This window comes from Leptonychotes weddellii, chromosome 1 (genome assembly GCF_054177405.1).
Source record: "Leptonychotes weddellii isolate Sample4059 chromosome 1, ASM5417740v2, whole genome shotgun sequence".
Classification (NCBI taxonomy): domain Eukaryota; kingdom Metazoa; phylum Chordata; class Mammalia; order Carnivora; family Phocidae; genus Leptonychotes; species Leptonychotes weddellii.
In genome coordinates, this window is record NC_138369.1 from 112,109,145 (window position 1) to 112,118,124 (window position 8,980).

Below are 8,980 nucleotides of genomic sequence, written 5' to 3' on the forward strand. Positions count from 1 at the left end.
TATCTCATGACCCATGAGATCATAACCTGAGCAGAAACCGAGTCAGGCACTTAACCAACGGAGTCATCCTGGTGCCCCCTGGGCAATTATTTTAAAGACGATTATATTAGTTTTCTATGTTCCATAACAAATTACTACAAACCTAGTAGGTAAATGTAATATTTATATATTATCTCACAGGTCAGAAACCTAGGCATAGCTTAGCTGGATCCTCTACTTGGGGTCTCAGAAGACCCCAATTAATGTATCAGCCAGGGTTGGGTTCTAATCTGGAGACTTGACTAGGGAAGCAGATGCTTCTCCATTTAGGTAATTGTCGGTAGCATCCAGTACTTTGTCTCTCCCAAATACACAAGTTGAGTAAGAGAGAGAGAGAGAGAGAAGAAAGAAGGCAGGCTGACTACAGCAAATGAGCTAGCAAGATGGAGTTTTATATAACATAATATAATTATGAGAGTGATATCCCATTGCTTTTGCCATATTAAAATTGTAAATAGCAGGAGGTGGTGATCAGGGTCACTTTAAAATTTGTCCACCACAAGGAGAGAGATTTTTTAAGCAGTGACAGATAATACCTTTACATAACAAAGAAACAAGTGAATGGTGGTTTGAAGGTAGAAAGAGATGGAAACATATAAATTTATTTCTTTTATATTTTCTCCTTGTAAAATAATTTTCCTTACAGTGATTGGTTGGTGTAATTTTTCTTCCAAATTAAAAAGAGACCATAAACCTTCCTGGGGTTGATTAAAAACATTTTCCCTTTAGAAAAGAAGAAAAGGACAGTACCTTAGAATGACTAAAGATAAATTTCCTTAGAAGAGGGGGGACCAGGGAAAGGGAGTCCATTGTCCGGATGAATGGGATAAAATTAGATTTTTTTATGTTTCAAAGTTTTAAAATAGATTCCCTGGAAAGAAGCAAACAAAGATGATGACAAGGAGTCTTTGAGGAGACCAGCACCAAAACTAATTCTGACCTGGTAGCCCTTGCTTAGTCTATAGCCTAGGGAGGTGTCACTGGGCACTAACTGAACAAAATTCTATTGTGGAAGGGCATTGTTCCTAGCTGGGGGAAAAGAGGGTGATGGGACAGTCAGCAGAAATCCCGGTTTCTTTCTTCTTCTTCTTCTTTTTTTTAAACATGGCCTCTGGTCATTTTTAACCACCACTTGCTTCTCCCCCATGCTTACTTTGTGGAAGGTGAAATGTATTCTCTTCTAGCAACGGAAGATGACTCACTCTAGCAACACCCATGTTATTGGTAAGTTGTGATGTACTTTTTCACCATTGGCTTCACAATTATAATCACCTTGGGAATGTACAGATTTTAAAAACATGGATGCCCAGTTCTTTCTGGTAGATGAGCTGAATCAAATGCTCAGAAATAGACACAGGAATTGGACAATTTTTAAAACTCTTTAGGTATTTCCAGTGTATAGCCCGGGTTGAGAACCGCTGTGCCAGGAAACTCAGAATATATGGTAGGATGAGTGTTAGAGGTTAATTTAGACTTACTGATGTTACTAGGAAATGGGTGGGGAGCTTGAGCTTCTAATTTCTGAGGATGGATTGAGGTACTGATCTACTCCAATTGGAGCAGGTAAAAACACACAGTAATATACTTTGTATTGCTATTTTATGAATGAGCAGTCATGTGCTGGTAAATATTTAACAACCAAATTTCAGGGGGAAAATAGAGTCCTAATTTATAGATCTGATTATTTCCATGATGCGAATAGTCCTACAATTTTTTTAACATATATTGAACTAATCACTGAATGCAAATTTGGAAAGAGATGCATAGTAAGTAGCCCATTACTGCATAGTATTTCCACAATACAGATACAATTGACAATAAGTTCAAGAGCATAGAAAAGAGTAAAATATATTTTTAAAAAGTAATGAGTTTTGAGGATTTATTTTCTTTCTTTTTAATAAAACTTAATTGTAAGTCTCTATGATTTGCTTTTGAATAATGATGTGTTTAACAACTGACTCAAAGAATTATTTAAAATGTAAAATGGGCCATTACAACATTTTATGGACATGCTTCAGTATAAGACAACTTACCTACAAGCAGGACTAATATTTAAAATACTTCACAAGCAGTTCTGCATGGGCACCACCTAATCAGAATAGGTACTGCCCATACGCCATAGCTCTGCTGGCAAGGCTTTAAGAGTCTACAGGACAGATTCTATTTATCATTCACCTTTGTGTCCCTTAAGGTTCCTAGCAAATTGACATAATGTCACAAAGACATAAAGTGTCATAAAGATATAAATGATAAATACATTGAGCATAATGAGTGAATAAATAAGTGATTGAATAAATTATGTATTATAGGGTGCAACTCCATAGTAGAGTCTATTACTAAGGACTCATGTTTTAACAAACCCCCTCCCACCTTTTATAGGAAGAGTTTGTAATTGGCAGAGGCTTTACAGAGGAAAAGTAAACAGCATTTCATCAATTCCTTTCTCTTAGCAATCTTCTTTGCCATAGATTAAGGTTTTACATTGAAATAGATATCTACCCCACATTCTGTGCTCCAATAAATTAAAGTCCCTGCTATTCTCAGACATGCCTGGCCATCTCATGCTCCATCAGACTTGCTTACTTCTTCTCAGTACTCACTTTTCTCAACTTTTCCCTTTGTCTGATGTTCCTTCAGTCACCTGGATCATCTACTTTTCTTGTAAGACTCAGGAAACCTTTTTATACTCTTCTCTACAGCTGCTAGGAGATTGGTTATATGTTCCTCTGTGCTTACACTGATAGCTACATAATGCAAACATAATATCTAACACTTTCTATGGCTTAACTGTTTACATATCTGTATCTGTTGACTTTCCCCTCTCTGTCCTTGCCGAGAATGTTGCCCCTGGAAGGCATCATTGTCTTTGACATCTCCTTGATGTCTCCTCTTTTGTCTACCTTGAAACTTTCTCCTGGGTATTACACATTTATTTGTAAGCTCCCTTTCCCCCTTTCTAGAGCTTAAGCTTTTTGAAAGCAGAGCCAGTATATCATCTATCACTATTCCTATAACAAAAGATATGGTGGACTTTGAAGCCAGACTACTTAGATTAGAATTCGGCTATCACATTAACTATATGTGTGATTTGAAACTAATTACTTACTTCTGGTTAGTTTCCTTATCTGAAAAAAAGTGTTAAAAAACGTAAGAATCTCCCAGATTGTTAAGAGGACAGAATGAGTCAATTCATTTAAAAAATGGCTTAGAACAATGCTTGGGACATAGTGAGCACAAAATAAATACTAGCTCTCACTATTCTTACAGTAAAAACTCAATAATTGCTGAATGAATGGAGAAAAAACATATAATAACAAACCATTAAGAGTTAACTTCATGGGCGCCTGGGTGGCTCAGTTGGTTAAGCGACTGCCTTCGGCTCAGGTCATGATCCTGGAGTCCCGGGATCGAGTCCCGCATCGGGCTCCCTGCTCAGCGGGGGGTCTGCTTCTCCCTCTGACCCTTCCCCTCTCATGCTCTCTGTCTCTCATTCTCTCTCTCGCAAAAAAAAAAAAAAAAAAAAAATCTTAAAGAGTTAACTTCATTATGCCACACTTACTATACTACCCTATTTCCAAGCAAAGATAAATAAACTGAAATATATATTTACCATTTTAATACTATGCAATAACTGAAATTAATATTCTATTTTCTGTTACTCAAAAATGGTCTTGTTCTTTCTAAACTTAACCTCGGGTTTTTTTTTTTTTCAATCTTTTTATCCATTAACATCCTTCTAAAACAGAGAGTGCTTAAAATTTCATGCTGTAAGTATCATCTTTTCTTCTGTCAAACCACGTGCCTTTTGAGATGGCTCTCACCACATCCTGAAGTGGTAAATCATTAGTTTTGATATAGCCTGGTACCAAAAGAACATGGCATTTTCCTTTAAAGAGATAAATTTTGAAATGCAAAAGATAATAAGATGCAAAGTCTCTACTTTTTAAACTCTTGGCTTAAGCAGAATTTTGATTTTTGGGAACATAAGAAACAGGTCATTTAGCCAAGATCTGGGAGTACAGGAATCACAAAGACCCAGGATATAGTATCTTAGTCTAGGAGAGCAAAGTATAGGGATTTATTTGCCCCCTGAAAATATACCTCCTGAAAACAGATTGCTGAACCAAGACTAAATGGGTTCTTAACTTGAATTTACCATTATAGACATGTTTAAGTCATCATTTAAAAAATCCTTTCTAAACATCTTCTCTACGAATCTTTTTTTTTCTTTTTGTTTATTGCTTACAAAATTTCCTAAGAAACTTTTGATTTTTAGTTGCATAGATTTGTTTTTTTAATTGGTGGTCTATTTTTTTTAAGATTTTATTTATGTATTTGAGAGAGAAAGAGAGAAAGTGAGCGAGCATGAACAGGGGGAGGGGCAGAGGGAGAGGGAGAACCAGACTCCCGCTGGACAGGGAGCCCGATATGGGGCTTGATCCCAGGATCCTGGGATCATGACCTGAGCTGAAGGCAGATGCTTAACCAACTGAGCTACCCAGGTGCCCCTGGGGGTCCATTTTTTTTCCTTTGAAGTCATACAGATACTTGCACTGATAAACTGGAAGAGATTGCTTTTGGGCATATGTAATTTGCCTATAACTCACCAGTAGAAAAAGATAAAATCACTTCAAGAAGTCCCATTAAATCCAAGTGATCAATTTTCATTTTTGTAATTAATCTTTCCTAAAATCAAAAACACCACAAGAAAAAATGTGAAATGAAGCAAATTATTGGAGATGAAAATAAAATTTCTTTTCATACTAAAATAATGTACATCTTAGAAGTCAAGAATTTAGAAGTGTCTTTCCCTTTTACAACTTAATTGCTCTCCTACCTGTCCATCTAGTAAATCTAACTGGAGGAACAACTAAATACTGAGGTAAATTGTATGGTTTAGGCCACTTCCCAGTTATTAAACCAGAACCAGTCTTTCTGATCCCTCACGTAAAAATTCTTTATACTATATTACAACAGCTTCAAATTCCTTGAAACTCATTATTTAAAAAAAATATTATTCAGAAATATATTATTTTATTTGGGTTCAGGTTGAACAAAGAATGATACAAGGGATTTTTCAGATAATCAATAGAAAATACACAGGAGAAAGTATACACATTAGAAGTCCACATTTTTGTCATCAAAGCTACTTTACACTTTTTTTTTCCTTTGCTCTTAGCCAAATAATTACCTTTGGTAATAACAACTGTATAAAAATGATAAGAAAATAAAGAAGATAATAGTATAATCCTAGAGTGAATTTAGGAATTTCTTTTATTTCCTATATGCCTAATTTTCTCCTACTTCCTTTTGTGCTTTGTTATAGCCCCGATTAAAGAAAATGCAAAATTCTCGCTTTACTGTTAATCTTGAGAGGGGTAAAATAATGCAATTATTCTGATTTTGGGGGGGCACTCTATTTTCTTATATTCTCTCCTAGATGCTTTATTCTTGTGTTCCTTCCAAACAATTTAGGTAAATATACTGGCTCGGCATATGCTACAATGTTAAGTGTTTGTCAGTAAAATGCAGTATCCCTGAGGGAGCTGACTTGTCTGACATGACTTTTTCCTAGGACCTTACATCTATAAATTCTGATTTTTGCAGTAGTTTATTTCACTTCCGCTCTCCCCTCACTAGTATCCTGATAAGGAGGCAAGCAGCAAAATTATTATTCACGTTTAAAAGAGAGAAAATTGAGGCTAGAAAGACTTGTCCAAGGACACATAGGTAAGCCCTGAGAGACACTGAGAGTTATATGCTACAGAAAACTTGGTTTTATTGCATACTACATCATTATGAGATAAATGCACTTTCTTTGAATGTGGAAAGCAAAGAGACTTGTTAGAAAACATATAATTTCCCGAGTGAGCCAAGAATATGCTTTGCCCAAAGAGACACTGGGATTAATTGTTGCTCTCTTAAGAGATCAATGGGACACGTGTATGGATTGGAATGTGTGGCAGAGTCACCAAAGCAGAAGACTCTCATGTTGGCAAAGCAGTGCCTCCCAGATACCTCTTTTAATTGCCTAAACATTAGGAGCAAGCTGTCACCTTGTCAATGAAAGCTTTAGTTGGTATCTTGATACTTGGCATTCCTGCCTCCAGTGGACTTAAAATAAAGGTTTGAAAATATGAGGAAAATTTAGCTCTTAGCTAAACTCCTTAGATCAAAGCCTTCTTATCTAAAAAATAATTCTAAGTGGGAGTTATTTCTTCCTCATTCGTCTCCTTCCTTCCTCTCTTCTTTTTTTCTGCCAACAGATAATTTTTGTAAATTACTTAACAAAAGTCTCATGAAATTTTAGTTACTGCTTAACAAATTTTGAAACCCAAGAACTATGATCTATTATTAGTATCCATGAGGAAGAAAAACAAACCTCAAATCCTTCCCTTAACAAGGTTATAAGCTAGTGTGAGATGGAAGATGTGTACAATTGACCACACCACAATATAAATATGATAAGTGGTAGTACTGAAAGGAACAAACTAATTGTCTTTGGAATTCAGAGAGAAAGAGATGGACTTCATTAAGAATAGCAAAGTGAGGCAAAACTCAAAGAATTAATATCAGAGGAATGTCATCTCTCTCCTTTCTTCTCCCTGGTTTGGTCAGAATTTGTGTCCTATTGCACAGCCATCTTTTGGGAATTTCCTAAAGGAATATAAGAGTTGTTGAATAACCAGACCAAATAAAAGTTATCTTTAGACATTAAGCCCACTTCCATATTGCTTTTCTCTGCCATTTGAAAATTTTTCTTCAGAGGAATAAAATGCTTCAACTTCAAAACCTCAAAAATATTCCTCAGTTCAATTTTGGAATCTTAATATTATGCTTCTACATGGATCATGACATGTTTCTCTTTTTTGCTGTGCCCTCTCTACATGAAATAGAATAAGAAAATTAATTACACCAGTTGATAACAACCACATTTGATAAGGATGATTGTTGGGTAGGAATCTTGGGGTGGGGGAAGCACACCAAACTAAAGTATTTTGGCAAAGATGAGACTCTATCATAATCATTGCCAGAGCTGTCTAATTGTATACTCCAGGGAGGAGAGAATACAAGAAACCCCTGAAGCTAAGTGATGTAGCATCCCTGGCTGGACCTCTTCCAGTTGAGGTGAAAGTATAAATTATGGAAAATAGGATGCCATGATAACTATTATGATGGTGTTTGATTGGGTCATATCTTCAGTTAGTACCACAATACAACAACTGTAAAGCACAATTTAGCCACAGTCAATGATGGATTTGAATTTCATACTGACATTTTGTGGAAGAATATAATGCATCTCAGTTAATTTCATGCTTACTTGAGTAGAAATATATGAAAGTCTAGCTAGTTCACACATTTCAATATAAGTTGAAGCCACTAGTCCTTAAACATGTCTTGATGATTGGGAAAAAGAAAAATCACTCTGAAGAACTCCTGAATGTGTATTTTATAAATCAATGCTTATGTGTTAGCCATTGATAAATGTATGCCACACAGTTTGTAGACACCTATTTCTATCAACTGAGTTCTGTTTATTCCTAATTTTGGCGTTTAGAATTTTTATGCTCCCTCAGCCTTTTTTTCATTATCCATGAATATAACGTCTCTTTATCCACCCGTTCATTTATTCAATAAATGTTCATTGAGAACTAGTATATATCAGGCAGTTCTAGGCACTTGGCAATATGGTGGTGAATAAGACATAAAAGATCTTGGTGCATGGGGAAGGGGAGGGCCTGAATGCTGCACCCTGAACCCACCCTTTTGGATCCATCTAAGCATCTGCTTCCAGTTTCCAGATTGAATTGTCAGTGAGTGGAGCCCGAGGCCCCCGACGCCTGAGGGGACTTGCTAGAGATGGACCGCCAGATTCCTTACGATGACTAGCCAGAGGTTTTCCTGCCTGCCTATGAGAATCCCCCAGCATGGATTCCTCCTCATGAAAGGGTATATTACCCAGACTACAAAAATAAGTTGACCCAGTTTCTGCCCTGAATTGTCACACCGAAGTAGTCCCCTGGAGCTCAGTTGGGATTTAATATCTGAGGAGGAAAGGCTTCCCAGATAGACATTTTTATCTCCAACGTGATTCCTGACTCGGATACACATCAAGCAGAACTTCAGGAAGGGAACTAAGTCCTAGCTGTGAATGATGTGGTTTTCCAAGATACTGAGCACAGCAAGGCTGATGAGATCCTGAAGACAGCCTGTGAAATCAGCGTGAGTATCTGCTTCTTTCCCTACAATTATCATTGCCAAAGAGAGAAGACTGTGCACTATAGAGTTGCAGTCCATAGCCCTCCACAAGGAATCTTCTTGGACAAACTAGCTAGACCTCAGGAAAGCCTCTTGGGCAACTACTCTTAGCCCCACCCTGGAAGAGTGGAGTGGGGAGGTTAGCAGCACAGTGAGGCCCTGCATGGAGCCAGCTAGCCAACTGCATTACCCAAACTGTACTGTACTTTTTGTTGCCTATTTTTCTAGATGAGCTTCATTCCCTGAAAGAGGAACGATTCCTCTTTCATTCCCACATTTCAAAGTTCATTCCTTTGGAATCCCAGGTTCCAAGTCATTGAAGATCTTACAGCCCACTTGAGAGGTCAATGTGTACAAAAATTTTAAGTAAGATTTTAAGATTTTACATGATTAACTACATTAGGAATGAAGTAGTAGGTTATACAAGGAGTCAGGCTTTATAGCCAGACACACATAGATTTGATAATAGGTTTGCTATTTAAGAGCTTTGTGATATTAGGCAAATCATACACTCTTTCCAAATCTCAGATGTTTCTTTTCGTGTGTAAAATAATATATACTTAGCAAACTTGTTTTGAGGAGATGAAAAATGGGTTGGAGAGATTTAAGAGCTGGTTTTGCATAAAGTGAGAAATTAGAATTTCAAGTGAAGAACTGTGTTTTAGTCTATTCGAATAATGAT

General features: G+C 36.7%; 1 pseudogene; it reads left to right on the forward strand.

Moving 5' to 3' along the window:
* Positions 1-7,899: 7,899 nt before the first annotated feature.
* LOC102735913 (PDZ domain-containing protein 11 pseudogene) lies at positions 7,900-8,409 on the forward strand (annotated as a pseudogene).
* The last annotated feature ends 571 nt before the right edge of the window (positions 8,410-8,980 follow it).